An 18,712-nucleotide genomic window follows, 5' to 3' on the forward strand; every position below is an offset into this window, starting at 1 on the left:
GGAGGGGTGCCCGTCGCACCATGACCCCCCTGATGTTCCGGATCCTGGTGGTGGCCTACCCGGAGTTGGATGGGCGCTTGAGGGCATCACAGCAGACACAAGGGGGTGAGTACACTCTCATTCTGGGGACTTTGCGTGCAGTGGAGGGGTCTGGGTAGGGGAGGAGGGCTGTGGGTTTCCCTAGGCCAGGGCAAGTTATGTAGGCTAGGCCCCTGGGTAATGCAGGCCATGTGTCACTCCACCCCACCTCAGTAGAGTGCCAAGTACAGGTATACATGCCCCTGTGGCATCTATGTGTGCAGATGTCTACCATGGCCATGTAGGCCAGATCCCAGGAATTGCATCTGTAGAGGCCAAGAGCACGGCGTAGTGCAGAGGGCTGCTGTGTCTATATTGTCCACCAACGGTAGCGGTAAGCCATGCACTCAACCTGTCTTTCTTCTGTCGTCTCCCCTCCTTTTTCTGCTCTCCCTGTTCTTTTGTGCATCAGTATCATCAGGCGGAGGTACAGTGGCACCGGAGCACGAGGGAGCTGCATCCCACATTGCCATGGAGGGACACACCACAGACTCTGAATACACCAGTGGGACGGAGGGCGAGGGGAGCTTCACGTCGGTCACAGGATCACCAAACAGCGACACGGACTCGTCCGCCGATGGGATCTACCTTGTGGTGGCGGCACCATCTGTGCCCCCCACTTCTACAGGTACAGCCGCCACCTCCCCTACCAGCACCGCCCTCCCAGCAGCCCCTCAGCGTTCGCCCCGTGCCTGCTCACCCAGGAGGGTGGGCATCACCTTCGCCCCAGGCACCTCAGGCCCTGCCCCAGTCACCCCTGCTGCCCTCAGTGAGGAGGCCATTGACCTCCTCAGGTCACTCACTGTTGGGCAGTCTACCATTGTCGATGCCATCCAGGGTGTAGAAAGGGAGTTGCAACACAGTAATGCATTCCTGGAGGGCATTCATTCTGGTCAGGCTGCCCTTCATCGAACCCTGCAATCTCTGGCCTCAGCACTGATGACAGCCATTGTCCCTGTGTCTAGCCTCCCCCCTCCAACTTCCTCCACCCAGACCCAATCCCCTGTACCCCAGCCTATCCCAAGCACACCATCAGACAAGCATGCATACACCTCAACACACACAAGTAGCTCAGGCAAACATAAGCACCACACAACCCACAGGCACTCACACAAGCATCACCCACATACAGACACAGCAACATCCACTGCCTCCACTGTGTCCTCCTCCTCGTCGTCTCCCTCCTCCCTCCCAGTCTCGTCTACACTCTCACCTGCATGCTCTACATCTACAGGCACTAGGACTCACACCAGAACACCCAGAACCACACCCCGCTCACCTGCACTCACCACCCCCACTACCATTTACACGTCGCCTGTGTCCACTCCCAGTGTGTCTGTGACGCCCCCTCCCAAAGTACACAAACGCGGCCACTCACACACCCAACATCCATCCACCTCATGACAGCCTCCAGTACCTGCACCTGCACCCAAATCACTTAAAGTTACACCTCCTACAACCACCTCCTCTTCCTCCACTCCCAGCCCCCCTCCAGCTACCCATCCCAGTCTTCGTCAGCAACTCTTCCTCAGCAACGTTGACCTCTTTGCCCCCACCCCCACACCTCCAATTGATAGGTCCCGTAGTAGCACCTCAGCCAACAAAAGTCCAGTACCAGTGGTGCGTGTCAAAGGTGTGTGGAATGCACCGGCCACCAGGGCAGCCAGTGTCACACGGAGCCAAAGCACTGCCAGTCCACCCCCTGTAAAGCACCTCAAGTTGGAAAGTGGCCGACGGGACAGGGTGAAGACTCCTGGTGGAAAACCTGCTCACAAGGGTCCCAGGGGGAGTGCCGAGTCAGCTGTGACTCCTCCAAAGGTGGTGAAGGGCCAGAGGAAGTCTGCATAGTCTGGGAAGAGCAGCACAGCGGAATAGGGCGCCATCCTCCCCGGCGGCTGGGACGCCACCGCCAGCACTGTCGTCACTGGTCCTGAGACCACCGCCAGAGTCATTGCCCAGGAGGGCAGCAGTATCGTCACTGGTCAGGAGACCACCGCTGGAGTCAGTGCCCAGGAGGGCAGCAGTATCGTCACTGGTCAGGAGACCACCGCAGGAGTCAGTGCCCAGGAGGGAAGCAGTATTGTCACTGGTCAAGTGACCACCGCTGGAGTCAGTGCCCAGGAGGGCCCCAGCAGCCACAGCCCCGCTGGGCAATGAGGGACCATCAAGCCACACACCAATGCACAGGTCAGAGACCGCCATGGCAAAGCACTGCTGAACAGGGAAAAGACCGCCATGATGAAGACCGCTGAACAGGGCAAAGCACCGCTGAACAGGGCAAATCACAGCTGAACAGGTCAGAGACCGCCATGGCAAAGCACCGCTGAACAGGGCAAAGCACCGCTGAACAGGGCAAAGCACCGCAGGACAGGTCAGAGACCGCCATGGCAAAGCACCGCTGAACAGGGAAAAGACCGCCATGGTGAAGACCGCTGAACAGGGCAAAGCACCGCTCAACAGGGCAAAGCACCACTGAACAGGTCAGAGACCGCCATGGCAAAGCACCGCTGAACAGGGTAAAGCACCGCTGAACAGGGCAAAGCACCGCTAAACAGGTCAGAGACCGCCATGGCAAAGCACCGCTGAACAGGGAAAAGACCGCCATGGTGAAGACCGCTGAACAGGGCAAAGCACCGCTGAACAGGGCAAAGCACCGCTGAACAGGTCAGAGACCGCTATGGCAAAGCACCGCTGAACAGGGAAAAGACCGCCATGGTGAAGACCGCTGAACAGGGCAAAGCACCGCTCAACAGGGCAAAGACCGACATGCCAAAGCACCGCTGAACAGGGCAAAGCACCGCTGAACAGGTCAGAGACCGCCATGGCAAAGCACCGCTGAACAGGGAAAAGACCGCCATGGTGAAGACCGCTGAACAGGGCAAAGCACCGCTCAACAGGGCAAAGCACCGCTGAACAGGTCAGAGACCACCATGGTGAAGACCGCTGAACAGGGCAAAGCACCGCTGAACAGGGCAAAGCACCGCTGAACAGGTCAAAGACCGCCATGGCAAAGCACCGCTCAACAGGGCAAAGCACCGCTGAACAGGTCAGAGACCACCATGGCAAAACACCGCTGAACAGGGAAAAGACCGCCACGGTGAAGACCGATGAACAGGGCAAAGCACCGCTCAACAGGGCAAAGACCGACATGCCAAAGCACCGCTCAACAGGGCAAAGCACCGCTGAACAGGTCAGAGACCGCCATGGCAAAGCACCGCTGAACAGTGAAAAGACCGCCACATCAAGCATCGTTATCCCATGTGCAGCTGGGACAGTGACGGAACAGGAACCGTCACGGGGAGCCTGATGCAGTCTGGGCACCATTCCCCCTCCAGAACCAGTGGAGACATGCATCCACTCTGTCTGTCATTAACAGGATGAAGCACTCTGGGCACCAGTCCCCCTCCAGAACCAGTGGAGACTGTTATCCACTTGAGACACTGTGGCTTTGCACTCCCCATGATTGAACAGTGGGCAACCCACCCACTGTAGAGACTTGAGAGACTGTGGCTTTGCACTCCCCAGGATGGTACAGTGGGCAAACCACCCACTGTATAGACTTGAGAGACTGTGCTTTGCACTCCCCAGGATACAACAGTGGGCAAACCACCCACTGTAGAGACTTGAGAGACTGTGGCTTTGCACTCCCCAGGATGGTACAGTGGGCAAACAACCCACTGTAGAGACTTGAGAGACTGTGGCTTTGCACTCCCCAGGATACAGCAGTGGGCAACCCACCCACTGTAGAGACTTGAGAGACTGTGGCTTTGCACTCCCCAGGATGGTACAGTGGGCAAACCACCCACTGTATAGACTTGAGAGACTGTGGCTTTGCACTCCCCAGGATGGTACAGTGGGCAAACCACCCACTGTAGAGACTTGAGAGACTGTTGCTTTGCACTCCCCAGGGTGGTACAGTGGGCAAACCACCCACTGTAGAGACTTGTGAGACTGTGGCTTTGCACTCCCCAGGATACATCAATGGACATGGAGCCCCGTTGTGGATCTGGCGTGGTGCTGTAATCCGGCTGAGGTCCCCCCCCTTCCCTTCCCCCTGAGGTGCCTGTTGTATTTCTATCTGATGCCCCTGCAGTGTTCTCTCCGTTTGTGGACAAGTATCTAGTGTGGGCCTCGCCCATGCATTTTGGGCCCAGTGGTGCACGGACATTGATATGTGCATACCTGCACTACTTCACGTAATGTATAATATTTTGATTGTGTATATTTATCTGTATATATTTGGTAACTGTATTTTGATACATTACAATGTTTGAACTGATTTCCTTTTGTCTCTGCATTCTTCCGGGGCGGTTGTGGGTTGTTACTGTGATGTTTGCAAATGCATTGGTGTGTGTGTTGTAATGTGCGAGGGTGGGTTGGGGGTTTTGCGTGTGTGTCCCCCTGACTTTTGCCTCCCCTTTGTCGTAGGTGCAGTACTCACCAATGTCTTCGGCGCCGCCGTTGCTGGTGTTCGTAGATGAGCAGGAAGACAAGGGCAGGGAGTATTTGTAGTTCGGGCTCCATGGTGTCCTCCTTCCTCGTGGAGTGTGTTAAGGTGAGCATTTTCCCATTGCAAAAGCTGTTTCCGCCGTGTTTTTATCCACAGTGAATCCGCCCCGGAAAAGGTGGCGGATTGGCGGGTTGTAATACTGTGGGCGGTACTTTGTCTTCTGCCTGTCTGTTGGTGGTGAGCGCCGCGCTGCTTGTCTGTACCGCCGTGGCGGTCAGGGTGTTAAAGTGGCTGTCTTTGTTGGTGGTTTCTGCCACGGTCATAATTCCCTTTTTTTTCCCGCCGGCCTGTTTGCGGTATTACCGCAGCTTTAACACCGTCCGCCAGGGTGGCAATGACCCCCTTTGTCTCTAACTGACTCTAGTAATATACCGTTGATAAGGTACATCAAGGCCACTTTGTCCAGAATCAGACTGTAGAGTCTGTCAAGCTCTCCAGGTGAAGCCAGGACCATAACTAAGCCAGTGATCAAGCATGCATATTGGCAATTTAACGTTTTTGCCCCATTCTCGTGGTGGGACATGGGCCCTTGAAAGAAGGCTCTTTAAATATTAAGGATTCATTTAGGTGGGAGGATTTTCTGGATGAAATAGAACCACCTCTAACCAGGCGGCTATATTTGCAGTTTAGATTTGGAATGTGCCATTGGGCTCATTTACTGAAAATTGTGCATATTCCAAGGGGGCTTGAGAGCCTCAGTGTCCAATGTGCGGCTACCGCAAGGAAACATTTGAGCATGTTTTGTTTTTCTGCCCAGCTTAAAAAAATTGTAGGAGAAAATTGATAATTCCGTTGTGTCGGAATCTCAGAGTTAGTGAACACAAAGAGGCCACTAGGATTTTAAAATTTGATGTTAGCCACACTATTAGCTTGTCTATAAGTACATTTTTACTAGGAATGTGGAGCTTGAGACATAGGATGCGGGCCGGCTCTGCAACTAGGGGCAGGTCCATAGGATTTCAAATATAAGCCCCTACTCATTAGAAAAAATAGATTTTGTATTCTGACTCCTATAGACCTCCATGACTCTTTATTCATTTGAGGGGAACTTTTATTGTATTGCTGTGCTTGGTGACACCCCTTTATAAAGTATCAAAGGGTAATTAATGTTTATGCGTGTGGCACTTTGTTAAGCTATGACAGATTTTTATGATTATGATTGTAATGTTTTATGTTGTGATTTCTTACACCGATTGACCGGGAGCTTGTATTATATTCCTCATAGTGTGGACATGGGTTCTGTTACCTTGCCACATTTTTATAATTTTTCAAAATGTTTTGACTGCAGATTTGAATATTTTTTATTTGTGATTTACATTTATTTGTATGCTTTTACGGCTTTGTGCCAAAATAACGCCTATTTTGACTTGATTTGGCATTGCAATGAAGAAAAACAAAGTTAAAAGGTAAAATGCTTGAATTAATTTCAGCCACTATCAATTACTAGGAACCACATTCCAGTCAATGTTTTTTGCCTATAATGTCACTCTAAAGAGACATATCCATGTGTAGGCCAGTCATGGTCCTGCTCTAATGGGGGCAGTTCAGACAGAGAGGTTTCCCCTATTTAGGCATCGTTGGAAAGGTATCGTTTGATTCCTATGGGACTGTGAGGAATAGGCTCAGATCACCCATTTCATTTAGGGTGTTGCCCTCAGGAAACAAAAAGTTGATAGATGAAATGCTTGAGTTAAACTTAGCCTCTGGTAATGACTAGTGGCTTCATTCCAGTCCATCATTTTTGTCAATTAACCATAGCTCTGCTAAAATAGGACCAGCCCAGCCTGAACTCCTAGTCCATGTCCAGTCCAGATGGAAACACGCCAGACTGGATTCAGATTAGTTGAGCATTATCAGTGAGGTAAAGTACAGTTCCTATTGTACAGTGAGCACAGGGCCCACAATGGTATTATTTAAGGAATCTCAATGGGGAAAACTAAATGATTTGAGGAATGATTGAAAGTAAGACCAAGACTGATTTGAACATGGCTGGCCTCTGTCTAGCATGGCAATTAGATTGGAATGAGGGCAGGGCAGTTTCCGAGATCATTTCAAGAACTCTACCTATCATTTTTAGATCTGGTTAGAGGCAGCTTCACCTATGTGCCAATCCTCTTGTCAGAGAAATAAAATAGAAATGGTATAAGGGAATATACACACAGAGGGTCTTTCAGAGGTTCACTGCCATCTTTATGAGAGTTGACCATTTGATTGGCCTATATTTGTCTAATCGTAGCAATGCAGAGAGGCACTCCTTTTAGTTCAAGATAGAGATAGCTTAACAAAAGATAATATACAAATAATTATTTTCTGTGGAATTTTCCCCTTCAAAGCAGAAATAACATATTAAGAGCACCAGCGACCACAACAATGACAACAGTGGCCATCATGGCAGGGACAACAGCACAACCGCAGCAGGGACAGCTACGGCCACATCAATGACCTTAATTTTCACCACAGTAGTGACCACACAATTGTAACCTCAGCAGGGACAATAAATCACCAACATGAACTACCACTATGGCAACAACCACAACACTAATGAAAATTGCTAGCTCAACCAGGATCACAACAACAGTAACAGGAGGCATCATAGCTAATATGCCACTGCAGTAGGACTAACAGCTTATACAATAATTGTAAGCACAACAGGGACTACATTAGTGAAGAGATTTTTCTCCACAATTCTAACAACTGCAAGGACCAGAATAGTGACCACAGCTACCACCATGAATAGTAACCAGAGTTGTAATCACAGTGAAGTCCGTAGCTTCCTTCCTGGGAGGAACATTTATAGCAGTAACAGCTTTCAGACGAGACCAAATCAGCAACAAAATAGTTTCAATCCACTTTGCTGCTCCCCCTCCAGTAGTCGCACATGCTTAGGGCTATCTCTGACTTTCACTGGTTACTTGTTGTAGCCACTGCTGGTGTTAGACTACTCTTTGTTCTTGTTGACTGCTGTTTCTTCATTGATATATTGGCTTAGGCTTTGGAGTTTTGGAGCTGATGGATTGACCCACAGGATCCTGGATGAAACAAGACTGGCAAAAATTGGGGGCCTTGTGAGTCACAGTTAGTGTGCTTGCTGTGGCTCACAGCGTGTGGCATAACATGAGTCAACATAGAAGTGTACGCTTTGGTATATGGATTTACCACACTGGAAAAGCATCTAGCTCAGTGGGGTCACACAACTAGGATCAAGGCTTTCTACACTCACATGGAATTGTGAGCAGTGGTCAGAAAGATTGGAAGATGCCCAGAAGTCATCTGGTGTATGGGACTTAAACATATATAGCGGTGTGCAGTTTTAAACTAAGGAGAGCACCCATTTCAGGGCTTTGAAGTGTAAATGGCAAATAGGTTGGTTTGCCTACAGTGGAAGCATTGGTGACTTGAGTGAATTCCAGGATTGGGTGAGTCGACCCAATGAAAATATTGATCAAATCTACTATATGCTGTTGTCTTTATATTTATAACATTCTTAGCCACACAGTTTCAGTCTTTCATCATATGATTTGGCTAATTTTAAGATGTTAATTATTTAAAAAAAAGATCAATAAGGAGTACAGTAGAGCAAATAAGAAGGAAATTGGGTCAGAAGAAAAAGACTAACCATACAAATGATTAAATAAATAATGTCTCTCATAGTACATCTGGTCTGTTCATTTCTACAAATTGCTCAATTAATGTGCAGGTACCCATAGGGAATCATGCAGTTACTTTGAAATTAACTTCCTCTATAAGAGATTTTGCGTTGGATAAGTTTCAAGTCAAAAAAGCTAAAGATACATTCCCAACTCAAGCTGAAGTAGTTTTTTAAAGTTGGGCAGTGCTTGCAGTCACTTAATTTATTGGGGATTGGATTACCTCAGCTATTTCCAAACTCACTAATGGTGTTTTCAGAACCACCTCAATGCCGGTAGGTTTCAATTCACTTGCAGACAAAAGCAATAGCAGAAGGGTTTGATGGGATATTTTGTTATAGGTACAGCAGTAAGAATTAATAAATTTGCTTCTAGAGTTTCTGTATGAGACCTGCATGATTGACAATATTAAAAGGAGCAAGGTTACTACCGACGGGAAGTGCAGTGTGCCAAGTGCAAAACCAGAATCGAATTCTGGAACATACATACTGTGTATGACACAGAGAACCTGGCTCAAGTACCATCTGAGATAAGGAGCTGCAACTCAGATATCCAGGGGACAGGGAAAGTAGGTGGACTGGATCTTGCAGAATGAAAACTACCACAGGGAGATGGCACTGTACTCAGCAAGGGCCCACGACCAACATCATTAGGGGGTCGCCATCATCCGGACCAAGGGGACAGAGAAATTCCTGATTGAGTGGAAGTCAGTCAGCAGCAAATACATGACTGCCAGGTTAAAATGCAGATACATCAAAACCACCATTATCCAGTGGTGTGTTCCAACAAGTGACTCAGAGAAAACAGTGAAGGACATAGTCTACCAACAGATGCAAGTTGAGCTTGAACCCATGCCAAACCAGGACCCCAAGGTTGTGATTGGGAACCCCAATGTTAACATGGTAAATGATAATGAAAACCGTCACAAAGCCATGTAAAAGGGCGGCTGGGGAACAATGAACACCAATGGAGAAAGACTTTGGGAATTTGGTGCCAAAAATGATAATTTCATAGGAGAGACTCTCTTTCACCACTGTCATATTCGAAACCTGTGTGTTGACCCAATGGCAAAGACAGAAACCAGATTGACACCTGATGATAAGCGGGACCTGGAGATGCTACCTGCAAGATGTCAGAATGAGGAGTTCAGGGGACATCTGCAGTGATCATCATCCATTTACCACTCTTGTGAGGCTAAAGCTCAGAAGAACAGAATGCAAGACATATTATAGGACCACATTTGTGGATGCAAGCCACCTCCAAACAGGAACTGCTCATCAGATGGATGCAAGAGAGCATGTCCTCCATCATTATGAGCAAAAGATAGAGATGGATAGGACAAACCATCTGAAGAGAACAAGACTCCATCACAAGAACAGCTCTCCACTCTACCCCAGAATGCTAACAAAGGAAAAGCAGGCCAAAGAACACCTGGGGGAGAAGCGTGGAAACAAAAATGAAGGCCCTAAACCACAGCTGGTGCACCGTACAGAACCTTGCCCAAGTCAGACACATGTGTAGGTCCTTCATTGCTACCCTACTTGCCAGTTGCCAAAACGGACAGTAGAAAAGTAAGTTGAGGGGACATTATCAAACACCGTTTATCACCACCAGAAAAGGGCCCATAAATCTAGATGGGGCGAAGGAGCCTGAGTCTGTAAACCAAAAACAAATTAAAGAGGTCTCCCTTGCACCCCGGAAGAGACAAGGTTAAAGTGCATACACATACAGGAATTCCGTTTGGGAATATAGTCATTCATAAACCCTAAATAATGTTATGAATAATATCTCTGGCACATAATATTGATAAAACTAAAATAAAAAAAACATTGAACTTATGACCACCTCTCAATCTTCTTGCAATAAAACACCACTCTTTAAGACTGCATTCTTTTTTCTTATTTCTTTCCTTTTTATTTGTATATAGTTGTTTAAATAAATACACCATACATCTCTACAATATATAATACTTCAAATCATTTTAACACATAATTAAAAATTATTTAAACAGCGTTTATATCCACAATAAAACTATATCTATCATACACACTCTAAGAAAAGAACTGTTTATACAGCGTTTCGGTGGTCTTTTAGTTGGTTCACCCCACCTTCTTCAGGACAATTTCATTAGTTTACACACAATTTTTTCACAAGCTTTAATTGTTTGCCTTTACAGTTGGCAGCTCTAGCTCCTAGAGATGTATTGCTTTTCACGCTATTTTTTAATTCTTGTCATCTTTCTCATGAAATCTGGTCATCTCTTATATATTTATATCATGCCGCAACTGTGTTTACAGATGTGGTGTCACCCTTTGATATTGCACGCTTCTTTCATTTCTTTTAATTAATGCAGCGCATCTTAAAGACTTCCCTCTTTTCCTAAATCTTACAAGTGTGATATCACCCCACAGCATGAAAAGCAATAAATCTCTAGAATCTAGAGCTGCCAACTGTAGAGGCAAACGCATAGACCAAACTGCCCAGAATAGCCAGTTAGGGGTCAAGTCGAACGAATGTCACATAAGGTTGAATATCTCCGGAAGGTTAGTATCTGTTAACAAAATGCCCTGGGCTAGCTGTAAGGAAGGTGGGAACTCAAAACCTTCAAGCCACCATAGAAAATGCTCTACAGCGCCCATATACCGTCTCACATGCTCAAAGTTTGTTGGGCGGTAGTCACATGGCAGGTGTACATCGAGGGCAGCAAGAACTGAAGATGATGACTGATGACAAGATCATGGTGAAATGTACTACGCAGCATAATAACAACTTGAATTGATCAGTGGCCTTAATTAATTACGAAACTCAGCAAATCACCCTGACCCCACAATATGCGTCACAAGACCAACAAGATACATTAAACCAAGGGAATATTTTGACTTTTTTGCTGAGATGCCATCACTTCAGCACATTAAATCCTCTGATTTAATATCACTGAAATTCCTCCCAAGCTGTGGTTGTACCAACAGGGAACAAACACTTACTACTTGGAGATCAGGAGTTCTGTTTTCAATAGGCTCACATTTACAAATACTGTTTTGATGGTTAATGTCCCCAAGCTACACCCTGCTGCATCTAGAGAGAGTGGAGATGCCACCAAAAATAAGGCAATCCATTGGCTACGTTATGTGAGAGGTTGTCGATCTGTGATCCATGAGGAGATAATTAAGGCAGTCAGGAGTTCAGATCCTGATACACACCATGATGTGAAAAGGTAGAAAGCGACCAGGGCACTCCAAACTTCATAGAACCGAGATACGTAGAATAACAAAAAGATTTATTGGTAAACCTTCATGATAAAACCTTCCATGTACTTAAGGTCAATACATGAAAATTCGGTAACAGCCTGTTCATATAGTACAATTAATGTCCATATAAAGTGACCAATACATGTATATTCGGTAACAGCCAACACGTGTTTCGTCCTCAATGGACTTCTTCAAGGCTCATGAACTAAAATGTAAATGGGAATCACGATATTTAATGTTGGAGTTCCAAGTGGAAATTCAGGGAGACCGAAGGGTTCTCCATCTCAGTAACAAAGTCCATTTATAATCCCGAGACGGATATTAGTAATACGCGAATAGTGCGTATGCAGATAGAGTGTGTCTGTGGTAAGAGGAACACTCTGATTATGGTTTTGGTGAGAGCAGTCAGTGTTTCCCCAGATCCGGGAAAACAGCACAACCGGTACGTGTGCGCGTAGCAGGCAGCGCGTGTTAACGCTGCCGTGTCCTGTCCGACTTGTCGGAAACACTGACTGCTCTCACCAAAACCATAATCAGAGTGTTCCTCTTACCACAGACACACTCTATCTGCATACGCACTATTCGCGTATTACTAATATCCGTCTCGGGATTATAAATGGACTTTGTTACTGAGATGGAGAACCCTTCGGTCTCCCTGAATTTCCACTTGGAACTCCAACATTAAATATCGTGATTCCCATTTACATTTTAGTTCATGAGCCTTGAAGAAGTCCATTGAGGACGAAACACGTGTTGGCTGTTACCGAATATACATGTATTGGTCACTTTATATGGACATTAATTGTACTATATGAACAGGCTGTTACCGAATTTTCATGTATTGACCTTAAGTACATGGAAGGTTTTATCATGAAGGTTTACCAATAAATCTTTTTGTTATTCTACGTATCTCGGTTCTATGAAGTTTGGAGTGCCCTGGTCGCTTTCTACCTTTTCACTTTGTCTAGTACAGCGCAGGACATAGGTGGCCCTTGTAGGACCACTTGTGTTTTTGTGCACTCTGAAACCCGTGGTGGTTGGGTTCACGTACCAGGCCGGCACCCTCCACATGACTATTTTTCTTTGTATTTGATACTCAGTCTTACCTATATCGGATGTGCGACGCCTTAACATCAACCACCGGATGGAATAGTTTGTTTGTTTACACACCATGATGTGATCGAGTTGATACTCAGGGACATGAGCATGGTAGACGATCTGGTGGCCTTAGATGCAAGAACATGTCCACCAAGGAACTCCTGTGATTGACTCAGTGTTTCAACTGAGATTGCCCCAGTTCATTCATCAGTGGTTCCTGCTTTGCATAATGTAGTCGGTCTTGGCATTAGCACTCTCCCTGATCCTGCCCCTGAGTTTATTAGTTCCCCTATTTTTGACAGCTCTTGCCAGACTGCTAAATCAGTCAGCTAATTACCCAACCAATGGTGCCACGACTACGTCTATGTTGCACCCAGCATCTCATAATGATGGGGTACATTTTTTCTCCTGGAATATGGCAGGTTTAAGTTCTACTATCTCCCCGCCATCTTTTGACCAATTTATTGAGCATTACGATATCTGCCTTTTCCAGGAAACATTGGCAGTGGATCCGTTCTTTCAGTCTGGGTTTCTGAATTTCCATATTCCAGCACTTTCTAGCAAGAGGGATAGACCCTCCGGTGGACTAACCATATGGGGTAGAACAACATTAAAATGATGTATATTACAGTTACCCATTAACTCTATTATATATTAGGTATTTAGTTATCATTTGGGCTGAATTCCAGAGTAATTATTATTATTAATATCTATGCAAGAGGGGTCGGGGGTATCCTCCAGCATGCTTAACTTGCTGGAAGCATTTCTTAGACAGTACCTCCGATATTCTAAAAATCATCGTAGCAGGCAACTTCAATGTCACTTTCGAGCCTTTAGATTGGGCAGATCTCAGCTCCACGTATGAGGAAGATCAGATGTCGGGTGTTCTATCCATAGACATCCCTCCCATAAATAGGTGTTCCCAAACAGCTGTGCAGTTAAAAGCCCTGACTATGGAATTTGGGCATAGAGCATTTAATGGCCGAACTAAATCAGATGCTAGGGGCTCTCATACTTATAATAAAACTAACCATACAAGCAGAATTGATTATTGCTTAGTAGATTTGAGGATGTGGCCTTTGGTCATTGACATGGCAGTTGTTGAGAGGATATAGAGTAACCATAATCCACTCACTGTCCAAATGCTTGCCATATGTGACCAATTGTCTGTGCCTAGCACTCCCATTATACTACTAACGGAAATTAGTATGACCAATGACAAAAGACATTTGGGGCCATATTTATACTTTTTGATGCAAAACTGCGCTGGTGCAGTTTTGGGTCAAAAATATTACCGCCGGCTAACGCCATTTTGGTGCGCTGTGCAGGCGTCAAATTTATACTTTGATGCACGGCGGCTCAAACCACAGGAGGGAGTCATTTATTTTGTCGCACACCGCGGCGTCAAGTCGTAAAGCAAAACAACGTTAATGCAGCGGAAATGACTGTAGGTCGATTTACGACCCTGCTAACTGGATATGCGCCGTTTTTTGACGCAATAGTGTAAAAAAAATCGCAAACACTGCCATTTCACCAGAGGAGAGCCAAAATGGATCCCACATGCCACTACAGACCCCAGGAAGATTACAACAGACCAGGAACCAGCCAGGAGGACCCACACAAGAACCAGAACACTTTTAAGAAGAAAATAAATTGTTGCTTCAGTGCAGAGGAGCAGGAAATTCTGGTTAAAGAGGTGACAGAACATCAGCACCAACTGTTTGTCACCTCAAAGGTGCCAATCAGTAGGAGAGAGGCTATATGGCAACAAATTGTTGACAAGATTAACAGTGTGGCAGAAGTACGCAGAACAGTCATCGAGTGCAAGAAACGCTGACATGACTGCAAGCGCAGGACCAAGGAAAAGATGGCCAGGAACAGGAAGGCAGCACTGCAGACTGGAGGTGGGAGTCCAGCACACCAGGAAGCCCTGGACCACATGGAGGAGTTGTTGCAGCCGTCATCCCTGAGGAGATCGTCACAGGGATTCAAGGACAGGACAGTGCAGACTACCAGGAGACAACACACATGCAGGGTAAGTCGCATGGGGAATTAAAATGCACTAATGTCAACTGCAACCGGGGGGGAATACCTACTACACATTGCATGTAAGTCATCATATACATGGAGTGGCATGCGTAAAGGGGCACGGCATGGGGGCATGGCCTGCACAGACAGAAGCTGGGGCACACCATTACACTACACCAACAACAGTCCCATGGGGGCACGCTGCCATGCCAACGATGGAGCAAAGAGAAAGCCACGCCAGGAGGGAAGGGCACAACGTCAAACTGACATCCCGGCACACGTCAGCCACCATACCCCCCCACATTAACTAGGGCCCTCTTAACAACCTCTAGCCATATCGACAACTGGAATGTAACTGCGACAACAGTTGCCACTACCACTTCTGCTCTGTGTGCAGCTCAAGTAGCCAATGGCAGTAACCTCCCCATGGATCATACACACCTAAATTAGAGGGTTGAGGATGACAACTTCAACAATCCCCTGAAAAAGACAAAGGCCCCAGTACTGTCAAATGTCAATGCCCATAGCTGTTGCAAACATCAGCCAATGTTAACGACATTAGGAGCTACACAGCACGCTGCATATGTCAGGGTCCATCCTGTGCCTTGGTTCACAATGTAACATCCCAAATGTCATACTGCTCAGACAACAGCATTGATGGGGGGACACATGTAACTGGTCACTGACATACACCTGCACAGTCAGAGGAGGAAATAGGACACTGATACGATTATCAGGGCAATCCAATGTACCATACATTCCCAACATCAGCTGTACACATTACCAGTGCCAACATCCATATCGTGTCATAACATTGCGATACATAGGATATGCTACATGTCAAATACATTTAAGTGGATGTGAAAGATCAAAGACTGGGGCAGGTCCAGATTGTTAAGTGTGCTGCCAGTGCCATCAGAACACCCACAGCCAGTGAAAGGTCTCACCATGAGAATGGATGTAGACGGAGGGTTGAGTAGGACAAGAAGGTGGCAATTCACTATTTGCCCAAACCAACACCTAGAAGAGATGATGCCGACAAGTCTAATAACTTAATAACATACATGTGACATGAAGGTGGGCCTGGGAGAATGCCCATCTGAAATCAATTAGTAGCCTGGCCTGACATTTTAAGTTCTGTTAATGCTGTCTTGAGGTCTTGACTGACACAACTCGAGGAGGGCTCTACAACTAATGTACAATTGGTCGCATGTCATGTTCTTTGCTTTGAAAGTATTGCGGTCCATTTCATGGTATATGGTAACCTTGGTGGCAAAAGTCTCAAAGGGAAACATCCTTGGTATAATAGGGACTGCAGGGCCTTAAACAACAGCTGATCAAAGCTATCAAAATTAAGGATACACCCTTTATCCACATAGCTATAAAATCTAACAAGGCTGCCATCTGTAAAGCCAAGCATATTCAGGATGAGAAATGGTGGGCTGCATTGAATGAAGATGCATCTGATAAGGATTGTGAAAGATTTTGGTTCTTGGCTGTGCGAGGCCCTGATAATGAAGTGTTGCGCGTAAGGACTAATATTGCTCCATCAAAGTGAGTTAATAATTTCAGTCAACTATACACCATGGAATGCTCTAGTGCGGTGTATGAGCAGAACTGATACTACTAATGGGTGGTTTTCTCAGGTACTGGTGCTCTCCTTTTGATTAGTAAACATAAGTTCAATGCTCTAAATTAATCTGATGGTGCTGAAGCTAAGAAAAGAAAAAACAACCAAAACTTAGCAATGAAAACATCACAGATGTTATCCACAAATATATTTACAACAAGCCCTCGTCGTAGTCTTAAGTTCAACGATAGATTGTCTCTCAGTAAATATTCAAGTGTCCTCAATTCAAACAGGTAAAATCCAACATTTGATTAAAATTCTTCTTTATTTTTCTTTATAGATTTCACTCCAAATTTGCTCCAGTCTAGCCAACACGTGTTTCGTCTGGCGAATACCCCTTGACTTCTTCAGGACTTTCTATACCAAACAATATACAACGTAGTCTATAAATATACATCCATCATTCATGTTACTTTCCATCTCCCATTTCCGTGCAATGTGACACGATGGTTTAGATGCCAAAATTGAAAACCGTAATTTCAAACAACGTAGATATTTATCACCACTCGTGATTTTTCAATTACTATAAAAATTATCTATTGTTAAGTAACCAAAGTGAATATCTTAAAAATATTAAGAATATTAAATTTTTCTATTATGTTCACACCAGTGAAAAGAACCTCTTTTTGCTAAATTTCTTGGAGCAATGTGGACCAAAAGAGTAAAGATTTTGGCCCTCATTACAACCCTGGCGGTCGGTGATATAGTGGTGGTAATACCGCCAACAGGCCGGTGGTAATAAATATGAAATTACGACCACGGCAGAAACCGCTCAGACAGACAGCCACTTTAACACACCGACCGCCAGGGTGAAATCAACAGGCACCACGGCGGTAACCGCCTACAGCCAGGCGGAAGACAATGTTCCATCCACTGTATTATGACACACCAATCCGCCACCTTTTCCGGGGCGGTACCAATGACATCAAAAGCCTGGTCGAAACACTGCACAGGGAAATGACTCACCTCTGGAGACTCAAGGAAGAACCACACCGCCATGGAGCCCAAGTTGCATATCTTCCCCATGCTCTTCTACGTTCTGCTCCACTACGAACACCAACCCCGGCGAAGACGAGTACAGTGAGTACTGCCACCTAGCACACAGGTGACGGGGGGAGGAAAAAGAGAGTGACACACAAATGCAACACACAACACCCCCAAAAACACCATTCACACAAGCAGATGCAGTAACATTACATATTCACCCATACCCCTCAGAAATAATGCAAGACCAAATGAATTAATTAAAGTGGGTGTAATAAGATGAAATAGTAAAAATACCTGCATCCAAATCAACAAGTATATACATATTTACAAATGTTGGGACACTGCCCAGTCCTCAATGTCAGTGGGCCACAGGGCCACATCACATAGTCCAAGGCCCCACCTCTCTCTTGCAACAACATGGAGCAAACACTGCAGGGGCATCAGGTCGAATATAGCCAGGCACCTCAGGGGATGTTGAACAGTGGGGCACCTCACCTGGAAGATGGTACAATGCCACTGGTCCTGGAGGGGGAAACATGCCCTGTGCTTTGTCCTGGGGAGTGCAAGGCCAGTCTCTCGGTGGGTGACTTGCCCACATGCTCTGGAGGGGGCAACATGCCCTGTGCTTGGTCCTGGGGAGTGCAAGGCCACAGTCTCTCGGTGGGTGACTTGCCCACATGCTCTGGAGGGGGCAACATGCCCTGTGCTTGGACCTGGGGAGTGCAAGGCCACAGTCTCTCAGTGGGTGACTTGCCCACATGCTCTGGAGGGGGCAACATGCCCTGTGCTTGTTCCTGGGGAGTGCAAGGCCACACTCTCGTTATCCTGTGGAGGATGGGGTGAGTGGATGGCTTATCCACTGGTTCTGGAGGGGGCATTGTGCCCATTGATCTTCATCCTGTGGAGGATGGGGTGAGTGGATGGCTTCTCCACTGGTTCTGGAGGGGGCATTGTGCCCATTGATGCAGATCTTGGGGAGTGCAAGGTCACAGTCTCTCACCTGGGTGTCAGACCCACCGGATTTGCAGGGGCCAGGCAGCACAACAGCCCATGGATGCAGGACTACACACTGTCCGCCAGCGGTGACGGCTGCTCAGTGGTGGCAGTGGTGCTGCTAATGGTGGAGCTGGCAGTGGTGGGGGGAGGCTCCTACCCTTCCCCTCGAGCCACGGATGGCTGCCCACTAGGGCTGCTGCTGCTGGTGGTGGTGCTGTCAGTGGTGTGGGGAGGCTCCAGCCCTTCCCTTGCAGCCTCTGACGGCTGCACCACCATAGTTGGTGGAGGGGGCTCTGACTGTGTCCCTGCACCAGGCCCCTTGTCTCTACTGCCTGCTGTTGCAGGCCCCTTGCCCCTCCTTCCTGCAGCTGGGGCTGCCTTCTTGCCCTTCCTTCCTGCAGCTGGAGCTGCTTCCGTGCCCTTCCTTGACACACTTGGGGCTGTCACCCTGTCCGTCTGGCTGGCTGGTGGCTGGGATCCTTTCCCACCT

Source organism: Pleurodeles waltl, chromosome 2_2 (genome assembly GCF_031143425.1).
Source record: "Pleurodeles waltl isolate 20211129_DDA chromosome 2_2, aPleWal1.hap1.20221129, whole genome shotgun sequence".
Classification (NCBI taxonomy): Eukaryota; Metazoa; Chordata; class Amphibia; order Caudata; family Salamandridae; genus Pleurodeles; species Pleurodeles waltl.